General features: G+C 35.8%; 1 protein-coding gene across 12 annotated transcripts in view; it reads right to left on the bottom strand.

Moving 5' to 3' along the window:
* The window catches only part of LRRC4C (leucine rich repeat containing 4C), a 473,541-nt gene that overhangs the window by 292,571 nt on the left and 168,060 nt on the right, over positions 1-12,910 (bottom strand). The window lies entirely within an intron of this gene.

Below are 12,910 nucleotides of genomic sequence, written 5' to 3'. Positions count from 1 at the left end.
TTGGAGTGAACAGCACTAGTAAAGACAGAAGAAATTCTACTGTGCCATGTTATGTTACATGTTTTTTGGGTTTTTTTGGGTTTTTTCTTTTATTACTAGCCTAATTTTGTTTCATATATGAATGGTGAGACCATATCTACAACTTTGGCAAAGAACACTCTATGTGAAATCTCTTCCTTAAGAACATACTTGAAAACAATTCCAAGATCATCTCTCAATCAACACTTTGATAAATTTACCAGACTGCATTTCTCAAGTCTTTCACTGGTAATAGTTCCCAGACCACAGGCCATTTTTTGAAACTCATCTCTGAATTCATCTCAGCAATTTGTGTAGCAGGACAGCCAATTTGGACATTGACATATAAAGCAGCTATACTGATGTACAGAAAAACAGTATCACCTTTCAAAATCTGTCTTGACTTTTGCCTTCTAACTGAAAGATATTTTTGGGATAGAGGATATTTAAATACTCCCAAGAAACCAGCACAAGATCACATGAAGTAAAACATGAGGCGAACAACTTTTAACTACTTAAATATTTCTAGCAAAAAATCAAGAATTCAGATATTAACATGTTTATATTTTCCACTTCATCTAATGCTGGAACATACAAAACTCATTTAACTATCCACTCACTGCAGCAGCACTTTGTGACTATTTCTACCAGAAATCATCTAACTCTACTTATAATGTCAATTAACAAAAGTACATGATGTACATTATCATCTTCTCTATTATCTTCTTGTTTAAATTTGGCAGACTTTAAAATGTCATGTCAGAAGTTTGCTATTAGAGTAAAATTGTGATCAAGTACAATGTTGCTGCCTGCCTGCTTTCAATATATTAAATATGAACAGCGGAAGACATGATGAGATGGTCTCACCAATACTGTAATCAGGTGACTTGCATTAATTTCTAGTATTTCCTCAGCAATTACTGCATGTAGTCTTACAGAGAGTGTATGTTTGACCTTAAGAGAGTTTTATCTTTACCCTATTTTTTGAAGGCATGAGTGTTTCTTCTCTTCAATTATCTTTGGGGTTTATATTCACCTATAGGGTTCCACTTAAATGCCTTTCACTCGACTGCTGTTCTCCACCTCCCCCCTGCATCTCTGGTAAAGTTTTTTAAATTTCCTATGGAGTATCTGACACATATAGTGTGAATTTGCTCTACCTTCACAGAATGTACACTGATATCTTGATTACAATTGAATGTTTCTGTTTCCCCCTTTAAGGCCTTTATCTGATGAGGTCCCTTAAGTAAAACTGAATGTAATTAACAAATGTCTCTGCAATACAAATATCTACTGAATTTCAATTCTGAGCTAGCTTGACTTGCCACATTAATTGAATTAAAGTGGTTTCCTGGAAGGACATTGCTTATTGATGAGATGAACTAATCAAATTTATCTTGGCAGGTATCCATAGTCAATATGGAGCCATATAGAATCTGAGGTGGGAAAGCAATCGGATTGAATTATTTTTTCCTATTCCTTTTGAATTTAGGGTGTTTCAATTCTTAAAGCATTGCTAATACAACTACATGAAGCTCTGGGAGATACTGTGTCATTTAGAAGCTGTATCTCAAAAATTTCCTCCAAAGCTACTGACTTGTTTTGGTGGATATAAACAAATCATGCAGACACTGCTATTGCCAGGGACTTCTCTAAGAAAAAATAAGGCGTCCATAAAGGAAAGTAGTGGTTTAAGGATTGGCATAATCAGATTTTGGGTTTTCAGTACTTTCAGTTAAATATACAGGGCTCAAGGAGAAAGCAGATGCAAAAAAAACGTGTGCTTGGGCAGAGGAAGGTCCAGAAAGGCTCATCTTTGGACCACAGGATATATTTCATGGCAACATAATACAGCCCAGATAGATTAAAAAATATTTTGCTTACCAAATTACAGGCCTCTTCATGATTGCTGGGAGATAGTAACAGAAACCCACAGAGACACAGAAAAATTATTACTGACCCTAAAAATTTATGAAGCAGAAGAATCACAGCAAGGAACAAAGTAAAGGTCCTCCTCTGCATGCCAAGCAGCTAAACTGATCACACGATAATCTAGGTATTACAAAGGTGTGCAGATGTATATTTAAATATGAAAATTAAGGAAACAAAGAATTCAGTTAAATTAAGAAATTTAACTAAATAGCTGTTTCTTCGGGAAAGAATAGTGTGTGAAGATGACCTCTTAGTAGCATATACAATGTCCTATGACAATTTTCTGATACTTGACAAATTGTTTGATAACAATATTTCTATGCAGCACAGTGGTAAAACCAAAAAAGGGCAAAAACTTTCCACACTTGGGAGCAAAATACAGCTGAGGAGTTTTGAGGATTTTAACTAAATTTAAATTCTCAGGAAAATACTGTGAGGAAAAACAATGCCATCAAAACAATAAAATGCATAACAACTAGAAATTTCTTTTTGCTACAACATACAAGGTTTTATGATGGTTTCCTACACCAGCACATGAATTCAGGGTTTTGATACTACCTCATCTGATATAAGCAGGAGGAAAAGCACAACACAGAGGCAAACCATTTATCACAGAGGCTAAGCTACTCAGAGAAAATTTTCAACAGGCATTATCAATGCCATTTCAGCAAATGAAACAAATACATCTGATCTGAATTTTCCTCATTATTCACACCCACTCAGTGTTTTCATTAATGATGAGGATACTGAAAGATAAAACATAACTTTCAGTTCTAAGCTTCAAGGTGGTTGTCATCTTGACAATGCATAACTATGATTTAAACAATCAAGAAAAATTATCCTTAAAGGTGGACAATATTTTGAATCTAGGTCATCACCCTCCTACACAAATAGCATACAAGTGTGGAAAAATGGTTTCACAGAAAAGGATTTGGAGTTTTTTATGGTCCAAGAGCTAAAACTAATTTTATGCTGTTATAAAAGCAGTAAATATTATTTGGGATATACCTGCTAATACACAGCCTTGAAAAGGCTGGAAATTATCCTCTACTGTACTTGTCAAGTATAAAGACTCACACAGACTGTCACATAAAATTTCAGGCATTTCAATGAAGATTAGGGTCAACTGCATATAGTCCAGAGGAAACAAGAAAAAATATAAAGAGATTAAGAGCTGGGAAAAAGGAGGAGGAGAGAAAACAATAAAAGAGTAATAGGAGGTTATGATAAGTTTCCAAATACCTACAGAGCTGTGAAAAAGAGGATAACATTAATTCATTTTCCATGCCTAGGGATTACATGACCAAGAGTAACAGATTCAAACTGCATCAAAAGGCAGAACCAAGTTAGTCCTAAGGAAAAAAAAAAAAAAAATCCTATCCATGTGGAAGATAATGCAATAAAATATAATTTGGAAATTGTGATGCCTCTGTCCCCACAATCAGTCCCTTCAGAGGCATTTTGGCCTTCCACAGACATGGGCTGACAGAGACCTAATGAAGTCTGACAAGGGCAAATGCAAAGTCCTGCCGCTGGGATGGAGTAACCCATGCCAGCTGCACACAGGGCTACATCAGCAAAGTGACAGCCAGCAGATTGAGCAAAGTGATTATTTCCCTCTACAGCATTTGTGAGCCTCAACTGTAGTCCATGGGTACTTCGTGTATAAAACACAGATTACAAGACATGTTCAGGTACAGAACTGCAGCCAGATGAACATGATGGATAAGAAGGACTGAAAAATGAGGCTGGTTAGTCTTCTGAAAAGAAATTTCAATGGATGGCCATCTTACCTTAATGCCTAGTGGGAAGCTGTCCAGAATAGAGACACACACCTCAACAGTGCCAGTGACACATGAAAGGGGATAAACAGTGCAACCATAGTTATCTGCTTAAACTTGCATTTAAGTTTAAAGTAAAAAAATCACCATGATGGCTCTCAAATATTCATCTGGCTTCTCAGATGTGTATGCCCATCTTTGGAAATACTAAAATACCTGGGTGAGCAAAGTCTTCAACTGCCTGATCTCATCTGGCCATACACTAAGTAGCAGCTGCACCAAACAATCTCCACAACTGCTGTCCATGAAATCAAACTCTCCTGAAAAAGAAGTATCAGGAATGACAAGCATACTTGATTGTATTCTACATCATAAAGATGACTATATCACTGTGAGCTATTTTGTCAGTTCTATAACTTGAGAATTTTCTATCTTGTTGGGGGTATTTTGAGGACATGTCACTTGACAACTGAGGATCTATCAGCAGACAATTTTACAGAATGACAGAACAGTTGAAGCTGAAGGGAGCTCTGAAGATCACCCAAGTCCAATCTTTGTCTCAAAACTCAAGTCAATTAGAGCAAGTGGCTCAGGACTATGTGTCTCTGGATAAAGGTATTAGCAAGAACACAAGACTTCTGGTGACTAGTTTAGGTTCCTGTTTTGCAAGTTTGAGTCTCACATAAGTCAAATTTGCATGGTACATATTCCTATTAGACCCACAGACATTTGAAAATGCCCTATAAAAGTGTCACCGGAAAAATTGACCTACCTGTAAATCAGAAAAATATTTGCAACAACCTTGATACATTTTTATTTCCTCATTTTTACCATCATTAGCATCACTTACAAGAGCAATGCAGGGAATCTGCTATTCCTCAGCACAGCTGGAAAATTTAACTCAATTTTCCCTTACACCACCCCTTTCCCATGTACTCTGCATGCAGTTATTTGTCATAAACAAATAAATTAGCCTTAACTGTTATGAGCAAGCAGAATGCTTTCAATTAGAGGTAGCACCTTCAGACTGTTCACTCAGCAGCAGGAGGACAGTAAAATGTTTCTGTTATTGAACTCCTTGGCACTGCCTTGCTCGAGGATATTTATTTTAATAAACACAAGGTCGTTATGCTGGCATGAGGACACCACAGGTTCTACCTAAGTGTTACTCTCTGATTACATGTTATCTATCTTGCTGTTGTATCTCTAGCTGAATTCTGTCAGCCTCAACTGAGCAGCTCCTGTTAAAATTAGAAAAAACCTCAAGGGAGGGCAGTCTCATATACAGAAGACTCTAATTCTAGACAGCAGACAGCTCCATATGCAGGAACAGCTCCAGCTCCTTTGTGCTGCTTGCTCTATCAAGCATCTGTCACCTCCCAGTAAGCTGCAAGAATTTCATCTATCTCTGCATACTAAGGAAAAGGTTGTTGATGTCTTACTTACCTGTTTTATTTTGTATACAGTATAGAATGTAGCATAGAGGTGATGATCATTAGGAAGTGTTTTTTGAAAGTTGGAGATGTTTGGATACTATCCCGACTCAATATGAATGAACAATTGCAAACTCTGACACTTCTCTGTTGTACACTAATTATACTGTCAGATCAGATAATGCCACTCAGTTTTACAGATGTTTTAGTCCACTTCTGCTGCCATAAAGCACCAGTTTGCCACAATACAGAACAGCAAAAGCAGTGTGATGAAAACTCACTCATGGTCCTGAAAAATCTTTTAAAAATGATCAGTGTGCCTACAGTGAGAGTAGTCTCGTTACTACTTCTCTGTGACAATGGATGGAGAAATAAATGCTCTTGGAAAATATTTGAGAGACCTCTGTCTGTGGTGAAATGACCAAATAGTCTCATCTAACATTTGGAATGCAGAGGGAAGAGAATCAAAATATCATTGAAGGGGGAGGGACCAAAAAAACTCAAACTCTCAAGCATTTACTTCCATTAACACATCACTTAGAGATTGAGCTTTTCCTGAATCAAAATCTTGAGACCACACTCCACCCTCTATCATCCTTTACATTTAAAAATACAAGGAAAACACCCTGTTGGAATTCTGTTGACCTAACAGATACAGCAGTGACTGGGAGTTAAGTGAATAAGGGAGGGGGGCAGAGGGAATTTCTTTTTTTACTCATTCTAACCCAAGCAAAGTTTGGAAATTATTTCAAGCTAAAATAAAAAATATACTGCATTATATGTCTCAATTCCTGAATGAATTGAAAAGGATGGTTTTTTTTTTTAAGACCTCAATTACTAAATAAAGTATTTTTTTCTAAAATTGGAATGAAACTTCAAATGTTCATAGTAAACCTATAGCTTAGAAAATTTCATCTATGACTTATTATTGCATTTGAAAATCGTATATACACTGTGTGTGCATTTTCTCAGGCTCAGAGAATGGTAAAAACGTTCTCAACAGTCACAGTAATGTGTAAGACTAGAAATACTTCTGTGCTTCCTTCAAAAATGGCTAAAAATTCAGCTGCTGCCAAGAGCAATTAATCTTCCCGCTAACTCTGCCATTTATAACAAAACCTGTAATTCAAGAAGCATTTTTAATTATCTTTCACTTTCAGGCTGTCAGCCACTATGGTGATACATTATATATTCTTTGTTAGCAATGATCTCTAGAATATCTGGTTTCTTAAACATTTTCTAGCACTTCAGTTCCTTTGAGATAAATTACTTGCTCTGTGTTTTGGTGAATACAAGCAACCAAGTTCTCATTTTCACATCCCATAATTTTTCCTACATACACTCTTCAAGGAAAACCCAAGGCCTTCTACACCTGGAAGATTTAATGACAATGGACAATTCAGTGACAGAAAAAATTTCTCAGGGCTCTATGTTCAAAAGATGCTTATAAAAACAGGTTTCAGTGCATTTCTTTCAATATTGAGTATGACCATTTAACTATGCTTGCTGAAATACTTTGCAGTCCCCAAAGCATCAGCCAGAGCAAATGCAATCCTGTCATGTTTGCCATCAACTATTACTTCCACCTGGTACATCTGGTACACTGATTTAACTCTCTTCCTAAACTTTAGTCACCCTAGGTACAAACGACCTTAGCCACACAAACTGTTTTACAGTTGGCCTTTTTAAAATTGACTGTGCTGTGAATATTCCTCTTTCTGATATTATTCATTATTAAACATCTCTTCTGACTCACTACACATGGTAAAGCACAATTGCCTGAGCTTTCTGTGTCTATGTGTGCCTATTTTGCATGCACTCCATCTCTACTACATATTACTATTCACATCCAGATCCATTCAATCCATTATTGTCCTTACAGTTCCCACAGGTGATTCAATGTTTTGTAAAACAGATGCCAGATTCACATAATCATAACTTTTATTATTGATATTATTGTTTCTGCTGTTATTATTATTATAGTAATAATAAAGGAAAGGAAGTATTGATGTAAAAGCTGAGTTTTTAGATGCAAACCTATCTCTTCCTTGGTTTGCTGGCTTTACTGCAAACCTTTTGCTACTTAGATGTTGAACCTGTCTGGGATCAAACATCCTTCTTGCAAACTTGCTGCTTGGCAGCTGAAACTTCCCCCAGTGTATTTGTCCTTCAGCAAGTAATTGTTCTGATTACTTTTTGTGGGGAGGGGAGTAGAGAATGGAAGATCTTTATGGTAACTCTTAAAATACTGGTGTACTACAAACATGTAAATAAGAAACAAAATTAGGGTTATAAATTAGAAGAAAATGTTAAATTGCTCAATGTCTATTCAGAAAAACATAGTAATTTTTTCCTCTATTCATTAATAACTTATAGAAATTACCTGATGTTTGTAAAAGAGAAAAAAACTTCTTGATTGATTTCAGACCATAAGATTCAAATGTCGAATTCAGACTTGACAATGCCAGTGTTGAAGTGCATCTCTCTTCACACTCAAATCTCCTTCTCATAAAGCAGTACTCCCCTTTTGTCCACTCTCCTGTTATACAGCATCACTCAGTCTTAACTAATGTTCGTGCTTAGTCATTGATCTCACACCTTTGCTTTGAGCCGATTTGCCCCAGCAATTAATTTAACCAAATTTGGAAAACACTTCAACATTATCTAACACATTGTATTGTATAAAGGGAGAAAGTGGGACACCTATTGTTTAATACAAGGTAGAGATTTAATAAAGACATCCTCTGGGTAATCACATATTCCTGAATACTGCTGTGCGTTTTCATTTAATAGCTCCAAAACTAATTATTATGTAGCTACCTCAGTGTTTTGAAAAACATAACATGCAGTTATTTTGTGATTGCATGTTATTTTTTCATATCAACCTTGTCATTTCAAGAGGCCTTAAAACATAATTAAAATATCAGAGATCCTATGATTAAGCTGAAGAGAAGCTTGTGCTTTGAAAATTCATCATTCAGCTACACCATTTAATGGCTCTTCAGAAAATTTTAGCTTAAAAGACATTAAATAATCTGTATTTAATCAAGCAGCAGAAAGAACTGTTACCATTTATTTTAAAAGGTATGTCATTACACTCAGCCATCAAGAACAACCTCTTTTGGGGCTGCTCTTTAAGCTGCTGTAAATGGCAATTCAATATTAAAAAAAAAAAAAAAAACAAAACAAAAAAACACAAACCACAAAAAATCCACACCCAAGATGGGCATTTTCTGCAAGTGAAGCAGCCAAGTACCAACGCATTTATAAAGACAAGGAAGGAAGACTCAAGCAAACTGTCTATACATTAGGCCATTCATTGTTCTCCCACAAAAAGAACTTGCAGACTCAATGCATACAACAAGAAGTAGCTCAAAATTAGGATTTCAGTAGATGAAATAATCTAGAAAAGTCTAGATGATACATACATGCTCTCATAATAATAAGAGATTTATTTTGTGATCCTAACCCATATATTTTTTCTAAGTTTTATGTTCCAACATTAAATGATAAATTCTACATTAAAGTGGTAAAAGAACTATGCTAACTTTCAATGACACTAGCCAGGATATGAAAACAGTATGTCAAAATAAATGTGCCTTCACTTCCCTTTTTCCCAGACACACAAATCTCCAGTAAAATCTACCCTAGGCTTCTCTATTGTAATCCAAAATCAAATCAGTAACCAGAAAATATGGTGGTTTCAACCCAAAGTAGTATTTTTTTCATGAATTATCAGCAGTATTGAGAACAATTTCAGGACTAAACTACAGGCCTTTGGAAAAGACTAAATTAATTACTCAGCACTTCTCCATCAAGATGTGGTTGTCTAATTTTCAAGTTCAGATGTTTACTGGAGCATTTTTTCAAGCTATTGCATTTTTATATCCTTAAAGTTCACTTGATAGGACAACAAGGAGGCCTTCAAGCTCATGTCAATAAAGACATCCCTATCATCTAATAGAGTGTAATCACAGAATATCCCAAGTTGGAAGGCACACAGGAGGATCATGAAGTCCAGCTCCTGGCCCTGCAGAGGGCAGCCCCAAAAATCACACCCTGTGCCTGAGAAAATTGTCCAAGCATTTCTTGAACTCTGTCAGGTTTGGTGCTGTGACCACTTCCCTGGGAACCTGTTCCAGCGGCCAGCCACCTCTGGGGCAAGAATCTTTTTCTGATACCCAACCTAATAAACCTTCCTGACAGAGCTTTGTGCCACTGCCTCAGGTCCTGTCGCTGGTTACCAGGGAGAAGAAATCTGCCCCTCCACTTCCCCTCATGAAGATACTGTAGACCCCAATGGAGTCTCCCCTCAGTAACAATTATGTATAAATTATATTAGAGAATCCCACCAAAAAAAACTCAACATAAGGATGATTTCTAGTATTTCTAATACTTAAGGAGTCTTAATAGCATATTATGTGTTGAATGCTAACATTCTCAGCAAGAAAGAAGAAAGGCAACAATCCACTTTAATGATCAGAGAAGAATATGGGAAAATACATATCTAATAGCCTGAAGTTTTACATTAATAACTTTAGTCTTATACCTACAAATAGCCAGCATCTTCTATTCAAAGTAGGATTTATTTCAAAATTGTTTCTCCTCCTAGAACTACATTATGGACATTCTTACATATAATTTTAAATATTTCAAGTTTTCATTGGGATAAGATCATCCTAAGCAGTTAGCAACTCACAACTGAATTGAGAAGATACTGTTAATTACGATAGAGAGAAAATATAATCTCAATGCTCAAGATTCAAGCCACTTGTAGATTTAAGAATAATAAATACTGTAACAAAAATAATTGATTGTACAGTTTTAGATTTACTATGTTCCTACCACAGCTGCTGGCTGCAAATACTGTCAGGGGGCAAAATTAGAAACTGAGAATTTACTGGATATCAGCTAGCCCATAACTATTGACCCATTTAATTAACACAATTCAGCTTCTCAAGATTAATTTTTTAGCAATTTTTTTTTAATTATCTGTAATAGAATGTGAAGGGACAAAGCAAAATATCTCAAATTATAGAAGACTAGAGAATCAGTACAGAAATGTAAGAAAATACTATAAACCAAATGTACTCCTACTAGGAACTGTATATTGTTAATGTCTCTTAAAAACCCAGCAGCTATATAAAATAACTAGCGCATAACATTCCCATTTTGAAGACTATGTGTGACTGGAGACATGGAGAACTTCTGGTTAGCTTGCTCAAGGTATTTTTTCAGATCTAATGTTTGCTAAAATAAACACTAATGCATGAACCAAAGCTCAAGTAGCAATATCTTCAGGTGGCCAGAACAGTAACTGTAAGGGGAAGGGGGGAGTTTTTGGTTTTCAGATTTCTGCCAAATGCATGGAGATGTAAGTGGGGATTTCCAATTGCATGCTACAGAATCCATGGGTTTCACAAGTTCTTTTCATGATTTCCCAATGCCTTGGTTTGATGCAACAGCATACCTTTTATGTTCCTACAGGGTTAATGACCAGGCCAGAATTTAGACCTGTTTTCACTATACATTAGACTATTTCTATTTCCTTGATATGACTGAGTTTTACTTGTCCTGACTGCTTTCACAAATGTGTAATTTATCTCAAATAGAGGGGGAAATATTACAGATTTGTCTATTTCAAGCATTTAAAAGTTAAGTGAGACCTTAAAAAGACTTGAAATTAATTTGCTGAAACAAAGGGAGGGATAAGGTACAGGAACTTTTTGGTCAGCTTCATCTTTGTTTTGTGAATAAAGAATTCCACACATATCTGAAAGCTAAATTGGTAGGCAATGACAAACCTACCACCCAAACTCAACTGACATTAGTCATAAGTGGGATACTGTTCATAACCTTCTTATCAGCTCGTCTAATAGGAACCATATAATAAGCTCAAAGCTTGAATGCCATATAATAGTGGCAGAGGACACTTAACCATGGACGCAAAATCCAGGGAATCAGTATGGACATGTGAAATGCACAATGTAATATCAGAAAGATATTATTCATAGAGAAGCTGACAAGTTTGAGCTGTAACTCTTACCGTCAGCAATTGACCCTCACTATGTTAAATGTTACTGATGTTAACTAACAAGGTTACAAAAGAGTCTGTATGGTGTAAGCAAACACCACTATCACTTTACAATTTTAAACTGAGCAACAACAGATTAGAGTCTGGCTACAATTATGTATGCACTATAGAAATCCAGTAAAAAGTTAATACATGCTCCTAAAGTTAATAGAGCTACCATGAAGTGCTCCAGCTGTCTGCAAAAGAGGAAAGATCATACATTTAAAAGATGCCACGTAAAAACTGACCTGTTTCATTTGACTTATTTACAAGGTCTGAGGTAAAGAGAAAAGTAGAAATCTTCTGCAGCGAGGGGTATGAATCACTGCAAGGACAAGAGGACACCCACAGTGCTACAGACAAGTTGAATGAAGGGAGCCCAGATGGCTTTGAAGTAAATGCAAGTTCATTTCTGGCTACCCCAGTTTACTTATCAATAGCAAGGCATAGAGGAGTGAGCAAGCCTACTGCACATCCATCATTCATATTTCTCCATTTCATTATAGACAGAAAATACACTTGCAGCATGTCAAGCTGAAATAGCTCTTGGCATGAGTCAGAGAAGAAAAACCATAAAAGATCAGCCAGGAGGAAATGCAAAATTGTGTAAAACTGGTGAAATGTTTGTTTCTCCGAGTCTCTGGAAAAAGAAACTGTTTCATCTTGCAGAAAATCAACTCAATAAAAAAACTACAAAGTTTCTTATTTCCTGATTATTGTTTTAAAGTATTATATTTTTTTAACTTCCATTCCTCCCTATTAGCTGTTTGAGAGGAGGACAGACATAATGCAAATTAACTATTTCCTAGAATATATCCTCTCCTTTTTCCTTTCATATCTTTATTTTTTTCCTTCATGATTTTCTTACAACAAAGACTATAAGGCTCAGGCAGTATTTTAAAAATACTGTTTAACATGTTTTACTGGGTTTAGTCATACTTTACTATGTCTAGAGGCTGAAGCACAGAGCCTTTGCCTACACTGCCTGCTAAATGTGCTCTAATATCCTGAAATTCTGCTCCCCTAGCTGTTCTGAACACCAGTGAAGACTCTTGCTGCTCTTTTTAGGTCTACACACTACAACCTCCTTCTGATGGAAAACCAACACACATCTCCTTTCACAATCCAGATGGAGGCACATTCAGTCGCCTCCCCATTGCTGAAACCACAGTCTGTAGTCATCAGATGATAAAATGAACCAAAAAAAATCTTGATGTATTTATTTTATCCTTGCTTTATCACTTCTTTTGCTTCAATGAAAGGACAGTCAAACAATGTTATAAAGGAAAAGCAAAACACCTAGAGGCTAATAACTATGATAAATTTAATATATAACATAAATCAAAAGCCAGGAAAAAAACTCACAGAAACAAGAAATTGCCATTTTGAGGGTAATGAGAAAATGTAAAAAGTTGAAAAATAAAACTTTTGTGCAATACAACTACATAATGTACAGCAGCAGTTTATACTTTTTCTAATATTGTGCTCACAGTAGATGAGGTCTCACAGGCACCAACTCTAATTACTCACAAATACACCCACTGCTATAGGGATCAAAAGGCCAGATCAAATGATCACATAACTGATCCACTGTTAAGAGGCGTATAAACAAATATATAAAAATAGATAGTAAATAATAATGAAATTATAATGATGATGAAATGATAATGAAG

This window comes from Lonchura striata, chromosome 6 (assembly GCF_046129695.1).
Source record: "Lonchura striata isolate bLonStr1 chromosome 6, bLonStr1.mat, whole genome shotgun sequence".
In the NCBI taxonomy this organism is placed as follows: Eukaryota; Metazoa; Chordata; class Aves; order Passeriformes; family Estrildidae; genus Lonchura; species Lonchura striata.
The sequence above is the reverse complement of the archived record's forward strand: the minus strand, read 5'-3'. Positions and strand labels throughout refer to the sequence as shown.